The following is a 15,779-nucleotide window of genomic DNA, read 5'->3' as shown; positions in this document are numbered from 1 at the left end:
TGATTGAATTTTTGTTGCGGTTGAATTTTTGCTTCAATTAAAGCTTCTCCAATTGAAATTCACTGATAAATGCAATTTGTTTATAGCGATGGCTGGGTTGATGTGAGACCTACACATTGCAGAACCAAAAAAATATAAATAGGAAAAAACTAACTTGTAAAATTAAGAACAAAAGGGATGACCTATGAAAGGAATCAATGAGTTTCACATGAGAAAAGTTAATGAATTTATTAAGAACAATGGCAAATCACTCTTGAGAGAAACTGCTGTCAAGCTTGGCATTTCACAAAAATGTGTGGATCATATTTGTTCACGTTTTTCAAAATCGGCATATCTTTGTGAAAGATGGTTTCCTCAACTGTTGTGTCCTATGGGAATTAAGGCGAGGAATTTCTTCACAGCATTGTGACAGTTTACAAAACTCAAGGCTCATCTTTATGACCCAGAAACAAATAATTCATGGAATATCAACACAAAACTTCACTTGTGGGTAAATAATTGAAACCTAAACTTCAGCAGGAAACTCATGAATACAGGTTTTTGAGACACAGATTGTATTATTCGCATGGATTTCCTGGAAAATTGGTGCTACTATCAACTCAGGGCACTACATGCAACATCCAAAATTTAGAAACAATTAAGAAGCACTTGGAAACATAGGGAAAAAAATGTTGCTGTCACATGACAATGATAGTCCTCAACTCAGCCATCAAGAAATCATTGCAAAGTTGGATTTTACAGTCTTACTTTCTCTGTCATTCAATCCAGACTTTGGACCAGGCAACTTCCTTATGCAGCTTCCACTATATATAACTTCTGTATGTAAATAGGGAGCAAACCTCAAGCTCACTTGCACTGATGTCTGTAAGCAAACAGTCAAGGTCAGAAAGCACCAGGGACTTTACAATTTAACTCTGAGCTACAGATATTTCCTTTTATTGGAACTCCCATCGTTTCCCTGATTGAAGCAATATCTCTGTGGGCCTTTGCCTGAAGAGGTAGAAAGGATTGTCAGGACCTGGCTGAAGAGACAAAATTTTGTGATACCCTCTTCCTGTTTCATTTATTAAAATGTCCTCCTTTAAACCAAAGTCACAGAGGTTGGAGAGACTATTTTTATCCAATTCTTGTATATCTGAATATTTGTTTGCACATTGAATGCCTATTTGTATCGATCTTGCAAAGTTTGAGATAGGAAGAATATAGGAGTGAGAGTACTGGAATATCCGCACAAAACAAGTCATTTGTGGCACTAGAATTGTCTTCATTTTTTCTTCTACAATAGCAATGTTTCTTCAAGCATGACTTTGCGGCATCTCCCTCCACAGACACATTGTGCCTCATTCTTGTTCCATTTCTTTGCCAAGTCCTTGTGCTTTCAGTCTAAGTCTGAGCATCCTTCACATTCAGTCCATCTGTGGTGTGACTTGAGTATGCTAACATAAAGAGAAGAGTGCATTTCTTATGCCAAGCTAGTTCCACCTGCTGGCTCTCAAATGACTGAATCCTGCCATGAGCAAGATATTTCTAGCAGGACTGTCATTATTGCTTGCAGTATCAAAGGGTGCACGCATAAATCCACTGCTTATGCTCTAGCTTTTACTTTATGACTTTTGCAACTATAAGGGGAAAGGATAGAGTAGGATGACTATATTCAGCCTAGTAGTATTATCTAAGATGCTGTACAACAAAGAAGGCTGTAACATTCTGAATATTTCCATGCAATTTCATAGAAATTTAATATAAATCTGTTCTTATTCTGACCAAGGACAAACAACAAACTCACCTGTCCTCTGGGAAACAGGATAAATTTGTTTCCACAGTCTGAAGACCTAAAATATTGCTCTTATTCTGCCTAGTCCATGCAAACAAAAGAAAAAAGAATTGATCTTCAAGTCCAAACAATAGAAATCTCATAGCTTTAGATATTGATGTTATATCTAAGGGCTAGCAAAGCGAAAAGAGGGAAATGTTTCTAAGAAATCTAACTAACTTCAGCCATATTCTATGAAGAGTCAAGGCCTTCAGAAATTGGAAGGAGAGAAATGGAGAAATGGAAGGTGAATGGTTTTTGTTACTACTATATCGCAAATAAAAAATGTTAAACTTACTAAGCCTACCACCATATTTCCAAGGCTGCTTAGGTCGTCCCCAATTGCTGTATAATAAAAAGTGATATGTTAAATGTCACAATTAAAATTGCAACTGACTTGACCTAAAAATTACATCATCTGTATTATCTTGTTCTGTGATGGAATCTCCAGCTACAGTGGAAGATGATTGGGAAGCGACAGAGATCTTACCTCCCTCAGAATCTCTGAAATCATTATCTGACCATTCCCAAGAAATGCAGTCAGTTTGGAGAGTTTCTTGTAAATAGGCATGCAGCAATAAAGACATAAACGGTGGTGCAGTGCTTAGAATGCAGTATTGCAGGCTACTTCTGCTGACTGCTTGCTGCCCCTAATTTGGCAGTTCAGATCTCACCAGGCTCAAGGTTGACTCAGTCTTCCATCCTTCTGAGGTGGGTAAAATGAGGACCCAAATTATTGGGGGCAATATGCTGACTCTGTAAACCACTTAGAGAGGGCTGTAAAGCACTGTAAAATGGTATATAAGTCTAGGTGCTATTGCTATTGATCATCTCATGATGTCATACTGGTTCCTTATACCTGACATGTCTCCTCTTGCATTTCTGGATAATTACCTCTTCAAATTCTTTCTGTTTCTTTTGGAATACTATCTACTCAGGGCCATTTAAAGATTTCCACATTTAAATACTAAAATTATATAGTGACCTTCAAAATCTAAAATCCCTTGTTCAACTATAAAATTAGAAGTCACTAAAATTGCCACACGTTTGACAGGCTTCGAATTTTTACTTATGGAAATCTGTTCAATCCATTTTCATGTCAAAACCTTTTTCTTACTTGGAAGAATTTGCAAAAAAGTCCATTGTATTTCATTGACTTAAATTCAAATAGAATATTCTTTCCCATAATAATAATAATCTATCATAAAGAATTGATTAAAATTTTAAAGCAATTTCAGGTATGGTTTTATTGATGTAGCAACCGTATTACATCTCATGTCAAAATTACAAATATCCATAAAGTCCAAGAACCTGGACTTGTCTAAAATAATCCAGTGGAAGAAAAATATTTAAAAGATAAAAGTACTCTAGCTAAAATATTATCTTCAAAACTGTTGGAAAACTAAATATTGGCAACTCAATATTGGCAACTCAAATATCAAAAAAAAATATGAAAAATATGAAAAAAACTAATTAAAATGAAATTCAAGACAAAATAAAATGAACAACTGGATCAGTGGTGGGTTGCCCCCATTCGCACCGGTTCTATAGAACCAGTAGTAAAACCGGCAGGAGGCTCCATCCACTGAACCCAACGTCATTGTGCAGAAGAGCGCGCGCGCGGCTCTGTTGCGAACCGGTAGTAAAGTAGAACCCACCCCTGAACTGTACTGTAATATTGATAGGAACATGTCAATAGCTGAGCCAGTCACTTTCACTTTCTTTATTCCTGAGACTGCATATGGGAAAGAAAAGGTGGAAGTGCTGTAGAGAGCCAGAAAGATGATCTAGAAGCAAATATTCAAAAAACATTAGTATATGTGATGCTAAAGCACTTGTAACAAAGGTAGTATTAAGAAGAGGTTTAGGCTGGCTCCTCCCTTACCACCGGAGTGTAAGGTATGTGTGGGGGGAGACGCACAATCAGATTTGCAAGGTTCTGCTGTTATAGCCTAATGAACAATAACTTACAGTTCTAGTCTTCCTTTGGAGTTGATTTCAGCTCTGAGCTACCTCGTGTGGCTGGTAGACATAAATGAAAATGAATTATGTGCACTGGATAAATCTGTGAATTACCAAACCTATAGATCATTTCTGAGTGGACTGGTGTGGAACATTCTATGCTTGAAGAAGTGGCTGTCAATTGTTTAAGATAATTAATAGCCTTTTCAGGTTCATTAAATTTCCCCACACTGGTTTCCAAGGTAAGCCAAATATTGCAGGATAAAGAAAGTTAAGTCTTTTTTTCCTTGGTTGCCTGGCTATAAGATGAACCTGGTGGAATGTTCTGCATTTCTGTACAACTCTGACGGGTAGATCTGGAAACAACATTAGTTTCTTTCCTTTGTATTTCAAATTTGTTGCCATTTTAACTGCTTGAGATTTTGTCTCAATCAGCTCTCTGGAGAAATTCAATGATAGTAGGATCAATAGTTTGTAACAAACTGAGCCAGGCTAAGATTCGATATTGGGATAAAACTCAAATATTAGAAATCCAAATCTTTGGTCAAGGCAGAAGTGCCTCTTCCGTGCCAAGGTGCTGAATTGACAAACGGTATTTGACGTAGGTACAGCATTGTAAAAGGACAAACTGACCCTAAACAGATACATCCTGTTGTTTATTGTTTATTACACCCCAAATGTCATGTATATCATAGAGAAGAAAAACTGCTTCACTTACTGTCCTCTTTACTGCTCTTAAGGCGCCTTTAAGCCCCTTATCTCCTCTTTTATTATGTCTTGAGCTCCGGAGCTGAGAACCTGAGCCTGTGGGAACCAGGCTGTTATGTCTTTCCTAGAGATAGATTAAAGGGTAACTTCTACGTGTGAAATGTTGCACTCTTCGTAATAACTTTGTCTTTATACTGTATAAATATCTGGTTGAAATCAGCCATCACTGTTCAGACTTTTCGCTGTCTTTGGACTGTTTGAACCTTGTGCAAATAAACTCTTTCCTGCACTGAAGAGCTTGTTCTAGTCCGTCATTTTTAGGGTTGGCTGGCTTTTGTCGTGTTTGGATCCCTGACTTTGCTTTGATGGCAGCACCCTTGTATGCAGCCACCAGGGGCGCCAATACAGAACCCCTTGAGTGGGGGGGAGAACAGAAAAAAGCCTTTAAAGATATAAAACTTGCGCTGACTCAGGCGCCGGCATTAGCCTTACCAAATTTGCAGAAGCCTTTTAATTTGTATGTAGACACAAGTGGAAATATTGCAGTGGGGGTGCTTACTCAACTGTTGGGAAGTTGGCAACAACCAGTAGCATACTTATCAAAACAGCTGGATGGAGTGGCACGAGGCTGGCCGCATTGTTTGAAAGTGTTGGCTGCAATTGCAGAATTAATTCAGGATTGTAATAAACTTACTTTTTCCTGTCCGATAAATGTGCACTCTCCCCATGCGGTACAGTCCATCTTGGATGCTAAAGGACATTTATGGATTAGTGGGCAGAGATTGGCAAAATATCAGGCAATCATGATTGAGAACCCCTAGGTGTGTTTGGTAATGTCCAATAGGTTGAATCCGGCTGGGTTATTGCCGACGGAAGTGGATACCCAACACAATTGTTTACAGGTATTAGACAAAGTTTATTCCACCCGCCCTGATTTAACGGACATCCCGTTACCCAATGCACAGTTCAATTGGTACACGGACGGATCCAGTTACATTGTAGATGGATATCGGGTGTCTGGATATGCCATTGTAGATGATGAAGGAGTGGTGGAAAGCGGACCTCTAGGAAGTGGACATAGTGCACAGGTGGCTGAGTTGTGGGCATTGATACGTGCCTTAGAAAGGGCCAAGGGAGAAACATTGAATGCGTGGACCGATAGTAAATATGCATTCCTTACTTTATATGCACATGGGGCTGTTTATAAGGAACGAGGGTTTAGAGATTCAGCAGGGAAAAGTATTTTGCATGGACATCTTATTAGCCGCCTGATTGAAGCTGTAAATAAACCAAAGAAAGTAGCAGTGATGCATTGTAAAGGACATCAAAGAGGAGATGATAAGGTAGCTATAGGGGATAGAGCAGCGGATGTGGAAGCAAGGGAAGCGGCGAAGCAAGAGGGGCCTTTGCCCGACTTATCTGTCTGTGTAGCAATGGATTTAGGGGTTATTCCCCCTGAAATTAAACCAACATATACGCAACAGGAAAGTGTGAAAGCAGTGACAGACTTAAAAGCTGAGGTTGTAGATGGGTGGTATGTATTACCAGACAGGAGGATTTTCGTACCAGCCTCAATGGCATGGACACTAGTACGCCCAGAAAACCATGTCTAGATGACACATAATAGGCTGGCTCTATAGATTCAGCACAATCTATCTGAAACAGGTCTAGGAGAAGTTTTTTTCGTGATTTCTTTTAAGTATGCTTACATTGTTAATCAGATAATTCAAGCAAATATTATTCTTCTACTTTCTTGACCTTGGATATGTTCCAAGGTTTCCTGGCAGGACACCAGCATTTTACTATCTTTCATGTCACGAGCTGTTAAAGCGTCAGTAATTCCTTCGATCTTAGCTTGTTATTCTTTTTGCTGCTTCTTGATCTCATCATATCTCCTCTCTATCCTTTCAATCTTATCTCCAAAATCTAAAAAAGTCTATTCAGTGAACTCAACAGAACAAGAAATTCAGTATTGTTTATTCCATGAGACTTGGAATTGCTTGGTAAATTACTTGGTTTTCTCTATAACTTCCACTTGATTTAAAGTGTCAGCCAATTCTCTCCATGTGCCAAGATGGAGAAGATAGCTTCTGACTTGAAGCCTTATTCCATATATCTGTTATAGTTTCTTCAGAAGCCGAGAATGGGAAAGAGCTGAATGATAGATATGTTTAATTACTTTACCAGCTCTCATCAGAGTCAATCAATCAATAATCAATCAATAAATCAGAATAAAGCTGGAGGGGACCTTCAGGGTCTTCTAGTCCAACACCCTGCTCAAGCAGGAGATGCTATACCAGTGATGGCTAACCTTTTTGCCATCGTGTGCCAAAAGCAGGGGGAGCGGGGGGGGTCACGTACACGCGGGCCCACACCCATAATTCAATGCCCCCCTGCTCCCCGCACGTGACATGAGACAGCAAAAGGTTACCGGTGGGCCTGGTAGGCCCGTTTTTCACCCTCCCCAGGCTCCAGAGGCTTTTTTGGAGCCTAGGGAAGGTGAAAACAGACTTCCCCACCCCACCCCCCGGAGCTCCTCCTGAGGCCAGAAACGGCCCATTTCCCGATGTCTGGTGGGCCCGTAAGGCCCGAAAATCAGCTGACTGGTGCATACATGATGCTGGAGCTCGGCTAGGACAACGCTCATGTGCCCACAGATATGGCTCTGCGTACCACCTTTGGCACACGTGCCACAGGTTCGCCATCATGGCCCTATACCATTTCAGACACGTGACTATCTAGTCTCTTCTTTAAAAACTTCAGTGATGAAGCACCCACAACTTCTGATGGCAAGTTATTCCACTGGCTACTGATCCTCACTGTTAGGAAGTTTCTCCTTAATTCCAGATTGCTTCTCTCCTTGATTAGATGATTCTCCTAATCAGTGGATTCCATCCATTGTTTTTTGTCCTGCCCTCTGGTGCTTTGGAAAATAAATTGATCCCCTCCTCTTTGTGGCAACATCACAAATACTGGAATACTCTTATCATATCCCCCTTATCCTTCTTTTCTCTAGACTAGCCAAACCCAAATCCTGCAACCGTTCTTCATGTTTTTGTCTCCAGGCCTTTAATTATCTTAGTTTTGCTTCTTTGTACTTTTGCCAAAGTCTCAAAATCTTTTTGGTAATGTGGTGACCAAAATTGGATGCAGTATTCCAGGGTAGCCTTACTAAGGCTTTATAAAATGGTACAAATACTTTACTTCTGCAGAGATGGTGTGGGAAATTGAGTGTTTGCATCAGTGGTGGGTTGCTATTGGTTCGCCCTAGATTGGGTGAACCAGTAGCGGCGTCGGCGGGAGGTTCTGTCCACCCACCCGGACTTATCTGTGCATGCGCCCACAAGCAAACCAGTAGCAATGGGATTTGAATCCCACTACTGCTTTGCATGGCATTATCTTGATGAAAGTCCTGTTGATCATACCATCAAATAAAATGTGATTGGACATCTGGAAATTTTACTGCTTTAAAAGAGAAGAAGTGGAAACATTTGGACTTGGCACCTGATAATATATTGATGTAAGAATATATTGTTTCAGAAGCAAATCTTTCTGATTTTGAAAACTGCCTTCTTTTATATTAGTATGAATTCATGTAGGAAAGAGGAAAAATCATCTTCAGGACCTTTGTGAAGTATTGGATATGATGTGTTTGTATTTATGTGCATATGGCTGCTCCTCTACCCATCATTACCACAACAAGGATAATATAACTCTTTTGTAATATCTTCATAGAGCTTTATTCTCTTTTCATTCCTTTTCAGTTCAGTTGCTACTAACCACAAACTTCATATCCATGATTTGGTTTCCTCCTTTCTCTTTTTAATACTGTGAAGTTATTATTTCCTTTTACTGGATTTCCCTTTTTAATTTATTTTTTAAAAACTTTTAGACAAAAAGATAAAAGCTAACACGAACTAATAAAAAGTAAAGATTGAAAAAAGATAAAAAAAGCAGAAAGTGCAAGAAAAAAAAAAGAAAGTGAAGAAAAACAGAAAAGAAAAAAGTTATATATAAAGTAGCTTCCAATATTCTTTACACCAGTTGTAAGTACAAACATATTTTAACCTCTCTCTCAGAAAAGTAACAAGAAAAAAAATGATGAAAAATTGAAAGGAAAGAAAAAAGATACAAAGAAGTGGCTTCCACTATTCTTCATAGCAGTTATAAGTACTATTACATTTGTATCTGTTGTGGCCCCGCCCTCTGAGCCTGTCCCATCGGAGGAAGAAAGCTCCGAGCATGAGGAAGAGGAGTCAGCCAGACCTCCCTCTCCAGGCCCCTCCCCTCTGGCACTGTCTCAGGTGCCGGCCAAGGGAGAGGAGATTAACAGGGAGACAGGTGGTTCGGATGAGAGTGAGGGAGAGACATCATTCCTGGACGCATGCCTCTGAAGGCGTGATAAACGATTGCAGCAGCTCAGAAGGCGTGCTAGGGATTAGAACTGAGTCACTGGACCACACCCCAGAGACTATATAATAGAGGGTGGTGGCCAGTGATCCTTGTGACGAACAAAAGTAAACCTTGGATAGTCACTAAAGCCTCGTCCGGAACTGCTGAGAGAAATATTATTCTGATTGGACTTTTTGTACGCTAAGTATCTTATCTTTCTGTTTTGTGGAAATAAAAGCACTTGGCAGACGGTGTGTAAATCGCTGCCAAGTTGGAGATAAAGACCTGGGTGTGTGCCAAAGTGTTTCCTTAACCCTCGGCTGGTTGTGTTTGTGTGTGTGTGTGGACGGGGACAGATCATTATCTCTCTCTGTAAAGTTACATCATATTACTCTTCTTTCTACAATCTATCCGGTCTATAACCATTAAAACCATAAATCACGTTCATTTTTTCATTCTTTTATGCAAAAAGTCTGTAAGATGCTTTCAACCACCACTAAATACGGAAAATGTCTTTTCTGTAATCAAAGAAATCAATTTTCTCATTTCAGTAAAATTTCTCAGCTTTATCAACCATTCCTCCATAGTAGATAATGTTGAATTTTTCCATCTCTATGCACATAATAATCTGCCATAAGAGATATCATATATTAAGAAAAATCTCCATGGCTTTTTTTTCCTGTTTATCCATTAATCCTAAAAAGAAAAGCTTTGCTTCAATTGATTATTAATTTTTAAATTTTCTGTATCAATATGAATCCAATATTTATTTATTTTTTTGCTTTTTACAGGTCTACTGACATGATAAAATGTCCCTTCATGTTGTTTACATTTCCAACATAGATTTGAAGTGCCTTTATACCTTCCAGATAATTTCTCTGGTGTCATGTACCAGTGCTACATCATTTTATAAAAATTCTCTTTCTAATCATAACACAATATAAATTTCAACCCTTTTAATCACATATTTTCCTGTTGATCCATTTATACATCATAAGCAAAATACTTAGCCCACTCTTACCCCAATTTCCTTGATTTTTTTTTTCTTTCTGTTGCTGTTTCTCTGGAAGAAGTAAGGAAAATTGTGTGCATAGTCACATTTCTGAGTTAAGGGTAGTTTTTGAGAGAAAACGGGGTGGCTTAATTTATAGCCATTTCATTTTCAATACTACTTATACATATTTTCCCTCTTTGTTCATTTTTGGTGTGTGGTTTCTGACAGTATATATGCAACATATTTGCATACATATATGCTGGCATTTCCCATGAATGCAATGATTTGAGGAAATGTTGGTTTCATCTGGAATTGGTAATCGTAGTTTGACAAGATGTAAATATTAGGTATGTCTGTTTTCATCTGCAGGTCTTCCTTTTGTGTTGGATTGACTTTAAATTAAACACATCTGAATTTAAATTCAAGGGTAAATTCAGCAAGTGTATTAGAAGTATAGAAAAACTAGATATATCTTATGTGCTTGCTTAATATGGAATAGGTACACAGTCTTACTACTCATTAAGCTTCAATATTTCATATCACTTCTATTAAAAACATGAACAAGAGATTTACCTAACTTTCTGATTTGGATTTTATTAGCTATTCTTTTATATGTGTAGGGGCTCATAATTTTAGTGACAAATTGTCATCGGGCCTAACAGGAAACTGAGCCCATAAAGAATACGGCACAGTTAGTTACTATTGTCTCTTTGTTTTGAGTTGTAAATGTATTTCAGTAATCAATACACAGAATAATAGACAAATTGTTTCAGCAACAAGGGAATTCCTTGTCTGAAAAGAACATGTGGTTTAGATGGTAAGATACTTTCTGGCAGAGTGTTTTGTGTGACTTGGATGGCTGAATATAATATTTTTATTGCTGTTATGCTTAGCTATCAAACTCAATATTTAAACATTTTCAGTCCCTATCTTTGCCGCCTGATGAAATCTTAGTCACATTTATACAAGATTACATTATTTTAAATATTTAAATAGAAATGTAGTCTTTTGCAAAATAAATTGCCAGTTCCTAATGTTTTTATATATCTAAACCTATATCTGTCTGCTGCAGGAATGCCTTAGTACAGAGCAAGCTGGGAGTTAAATTTGTCTTCTAGAAAATAAGTTATTTTTTGAATGACTACAGGTATCATACGTGGGTATACCCACTACATATTCCCAAATTTTAAATCAAAGTTTAAAAGAAAATAAATTTTAAAAAATTCAACTCAGGTTAACTTCTGCTGTTCAAAATTGGTTTTGGTGATATGAGTAAAATTGAGGGCATGTATTTATTGGTGATGTGATCCTTGCTGTCTGTTCTATGCTACTTGGATTATCATGCCACTACAGCAACTTGACCATATTTATATATTTATTTGTTATATATTGTTGGGGCAATATGCTGACTATGTAAACTGCTTAGAGGACTGTAAAGCACTGTGAAGCATTATATACTAAGTGTTATTACTATCTAATACAATTATTATATATATATATATATTCTGAGGTTTTCACGGGTGTTTGTATGTAGGTCTTTGGTTATTCGGGTTTTCTCCTGCGTAAAATTGGAAGTGTCTTGGCGACGTTTTGACGAAGTCTCATTCGTCATCTTCAGGCTGGTATTTTCGGCTTCGTGCTTCTAGGAGCAATGTGCAATCGCAGCTGTTTCTTCCTTTTAACTGCCAGTGGGGGTATGAACTGATTGGGTGGGAGCTTGGCTGTGTTCTGATTGGTTGGGAGTTTGGCTATGCTCTGATTGGATGGGGGGTTGGCTGTGCTCTGATTGGATGGGGGTGTGTTCTGTTTAGGTGGGGGCTTGGTTGTGCTCGGGTTAGTCTGAATTGCAGGGGGATTTGAGCTGGTGAGCTGCGTTGCTGTTGTTTGGCTTCGTGTTCGTGGTCGTGCCACATCTTCATGGTGGGTGTCAGTTTGCTTCATGTATGGATTGGAGGGGTTTAAAGTGGCTAATGATGCAGCTGTGGTCTGGCTTCTGGTTTGTGGTCATGCCTCATCGGTGTGGGATTGCTTTTTGCGTGGATGTGTGGTGGTGACATCCTGTGTGGTTTTCGTGAGTGTGGGTCTGGTGTCATTCTTTGTGTTAGGGACTCGTTTGTCAATGAGAGTGGGTTTCCAAATGGCTGGTAGGTGGGAGGTATCATCTCGTTTATTCATGCTGTGTGGGCAAACTGACAACTCCCAAGGGACTCTGGGCGACTTAGAACAAAAATAATACAAACAATGAACATAATTTTTTTTTAAAAAAACATTATAAAAGCATTTTAAAAACATTAAAAACACATGCACACCATCCATGGCCAGATCTCGCAAGATTGAACAGTGAGATCAACAGCCCCAAGCCTGCCGGAAAAGCCAGGTCTTCACCGCTTTCTGGAAGGCCAATAGGGTGGGGGTAGTCTGGACCTCAGGAGCTAATTTGTTCCAGAGAGCTGGGGCAGCCACAGAGAAGGCCGGCATTGTTTAGCTGACGGGACCCGGAGGAGACCAACTCTGTGGGATCTTACCGGTCGCTGGGAACTATGTGGTAGAAGGCGGTCTCGAAGATAGCCTGTTCCTGAGCCATGTAGGGCTTTAAAGGTAATAACCAACACCTTAAATTGTGCCCGGAGACCAATAGGGAGCCAGTGCAGCTCGCGGAGAATTGGTGTAATGTGGGTGCATCTAGGTGCACCCACGATAGCTCGCGCAGCTGCATTCTGGACCAACTGTAGTCTCCGAACATTCTTCAAGGGTAGCCCCATGTAGATCGCGTTGCAATAATCTAACCGTGAGGTGACAAGGGCATGAGTGACTGTGAGGAGAGCCTTGTGATCCAAGTAGGGTCGCAATTGGTGCACAGTCTACATCTACAGGCAATCTGTTGGCAGGATGGTGGCAAGTGCAATCAGGTTTTCAATCCATTCAGTGAAAGGGACCATACATTTATCTTTCCAATGCCGCAAGATCAGTCTTTTATCTATAGTAATGGCAGAGAGAATCTATTAATGTTATCCGGTTACTCAAATTCCAAGTACTAGGTATGTAGTTCAAGAGAATATTATCCTCTGGAAATTTTAGTTTTTGTTGTACCATTATATTTCTTTCTCCCAAAACTTAGTAAGTGTAGGACATTGTAAAAGCATGTGTTTTAAATAAGCATTGTCTTTATAAAATGCAATTTCCTTTTCTATGCAGTCCCAGTGCTTTATCTTTGTTCATTCTTATTGGAACAGAGGGAAATTCTGCTGCTTTTATGTATTTCCCAACTGTTGTGTCTTTAGGGACGACTCTGGAGCCAGGCCGTTGAATTCTTAACTTTATTAACCAGGTAACATGACACAACAAGTGAGAGCGAACAGAACGCGAACGCACGATCTGACAGCTCCTAAAAAACCTGAGCTGTCAGACAGCGGCAACCAATTAACACCCAGGCAACTCCCGCTACTTTTGTTGCTGTGCGTCTCCGCCAATCCCATCCTGCTGACGACACAGCCGGCTCCAAAGCGGCCGAGCCGGCGGGGACTTAACACCCCTATCCCCCCGGATTGAACAGGCGTAGTCAGCTAAGTAGGCGGGATGACGCCGGAGCCTCCCGGACCGCCTTAATTCAGGTATGCAAGGGGCAGAAGGTGGAGCATTGCCCTTTGAATTGTCGGCGGGATCCGCGACTACAGATGGTGGAACGCCGGTCTCCACGGATGGCTCAGCACGCTCCAATAAGCCTTCTGACGGAAGCTGCTCAGCTGGGAACTGGTGGTCCACGACCGGCCGGACAGGTTGCCTTCCTGGGGCCGGTGACGTTGTCGGTGAACGCAGGGAATCGTGCAACATGGGAGGATCGGAACCATCAGCATAGCGGCGTCTTAGTTGGTTAATGTGCCGCCGCCATACACGGCCATCGGCCAGCTGGACTCTATAAGAATAGGGTCCGGTCAGTTGGATGATGTGCCCCGGGAGCCACCTGACTGTAGGGTCAAAATTAAGGGCGAAAACTAAATCGCCCACAACGAAGGAGCGAGCTTGACTGCATTCCTGCGGGGTCGGTTCCTGGGTATAACTAGGATGCAAGCGATCCAGGGTAATCCGGAGTCGCCGACCCATCAGAAGCTCGGCGGGACTGTGATTGGTAGAGGCGATGGGGGTCGTGTGTTGTGCCAACAGGTATTGATACACTTTCTGGTGCCAATTTGAGGGCCCTAAACGGCGTAACGCCTCTTTCGCTGACCTTACGGCCCGTTCAGCCAATCCATTAGCGGCCGGATGACAAGGTGCCGTACGGGCATGGCGTATGCCACGCTTAGCGAGGAATAATTGAAAGGGTGCCGACGTGAACTGCGGGCCGTTGTCAGTAACTATAATATCAGGTAACCCATGGGTGGCAAAAAGACCCTCTAAGACTCGGGTGACAGCTTCTGTGGTTGTTGAGGACATGATCGTTAGGTCCACCCATTTAGAATAGGCGTCCACCGTGATTAGAAAAGTGTGGCTGTAAAAGGGGCCCGCCAGGTCTAAGTGCAATCTTGCCCAGGGACCCCTGGGCGTATCCCACTCCTGGACGGGGGCCGCGGGGGGAGCGGACCGTGACAGTTGACATTGGGGACAATGGGCCACCCACCCCTCTATATCCTGATCAATCCCTGGCCACCATACATAGCTTCTGCCTAACCCTTTCATGCACACGATGCCTGGATGGGCATCATGGAGGCATGTCAACACGCGAGATCTAAGCGTGAGGGGAACAACCACCCGGCTCCCCCACAGAAGACACCCTGACAGCACGGACAACTCATGTTGCCTGCGCAAGTACGGCAAAAACTCCGACGAGGGGTGAGTTGGAGGCCAACCCCTGCGGACCCAATCTATGACGCGGGCCAGAGTGGGGTCGGTCGCAGACTGAGACCGAACATTGGCCGCGGTCACTAAGGGAGACAACTCGTCCACCAGGAGAACGGACGACGCCGGGGCTGGGTCCCGGACTGTCAAGGGGAGGGGGCAGCGGCTGAGGGCATCCGCATGCCCAATTGCCTTTCCGGGCTTATACTGCAGCTCGTACGAATAGGCAGCCAAAAACTCAACCCACCGTGACATGCGAGGGGAGAGGATAGGAGGAGTTTGACGGTCCGCCGCTAGCAAACCCAACAAGGGTTTGTGGTCGGTAATTAGATAGAAGAACCGACCATAGACGTAATCATGGAATCTTTTGATTCCCGCGACGGCCGCCAAGGCTTCCCTATCGATCTGACTATAATTACGTTCTGCACTGGATAAAGTACGGGAATAGTAAGCAATAGGTGCTTCCGCCCCGTTGGGTAATACGTGGCTCAACACTGCGCCCACCCCATAGGGGGAGGCGTCACAAGTCAGGGAAAGGGGCAAACTGGCATCATACTGCACTAGGACGGCCTCAGATGTGAGAACGTCTTTGACAGCCTTGAACGAGCTAGCTGCCCGTCGATCCCAATGCCAGGGAGATTTAGAGTCAAGGAGCCGATGCAGGGGCTCGGCCAGAGAAGCCTTGTGCGGTAGAAATACAGCATAAAAATTAAGCAGACCAAGAAAAGCCTGCAACTCGGCCCGGTTTTTTGGCACTGGCGCATCCTTAATCGCGGCCACCTTGGCCGGGGCTGGGCGGATTCCGGCAGAATCAATCAGGAAACCCAGAAATTCCACTTGGGGAACCGCCATTCAACACTTATCGGCCCTAAGCTTTAACCCCACCTGCCTGAAACGTGTGAGGACAGCCCTGATTTTAGCGATGAGGTCCACCTGATCCGCGGCCGCGATCAGGACGTCATCGAAATACGGCACGACCCCCTGTAACCCGTGGAGCAGCCGCTCCATCAGGCTCTGAAAAATCCCCGGGGCGACACTAACCCCGAATTGCAGGCGGGTACATTTGAACGCCCCCCT

This window comes from Pituophis catenifer, unplaced genomic scaffold, assembly GCF_029215685.1.
Source record: "Pituophis catenifer annectens isolate HBS135680 unplaced genomic scaffold, rPitCat1.0.hap2 SCAF_4, whole genome shotgun sequence".
Taxonomy (NCBI): Eukaryota; Metazoa; Chordata; class Lepidosauria; order Squamata; family Colubridae; genus Pituophis; species Pituophis catenifer.
This window is presented reverse-complemented; position numbering follows the sequence as displayed.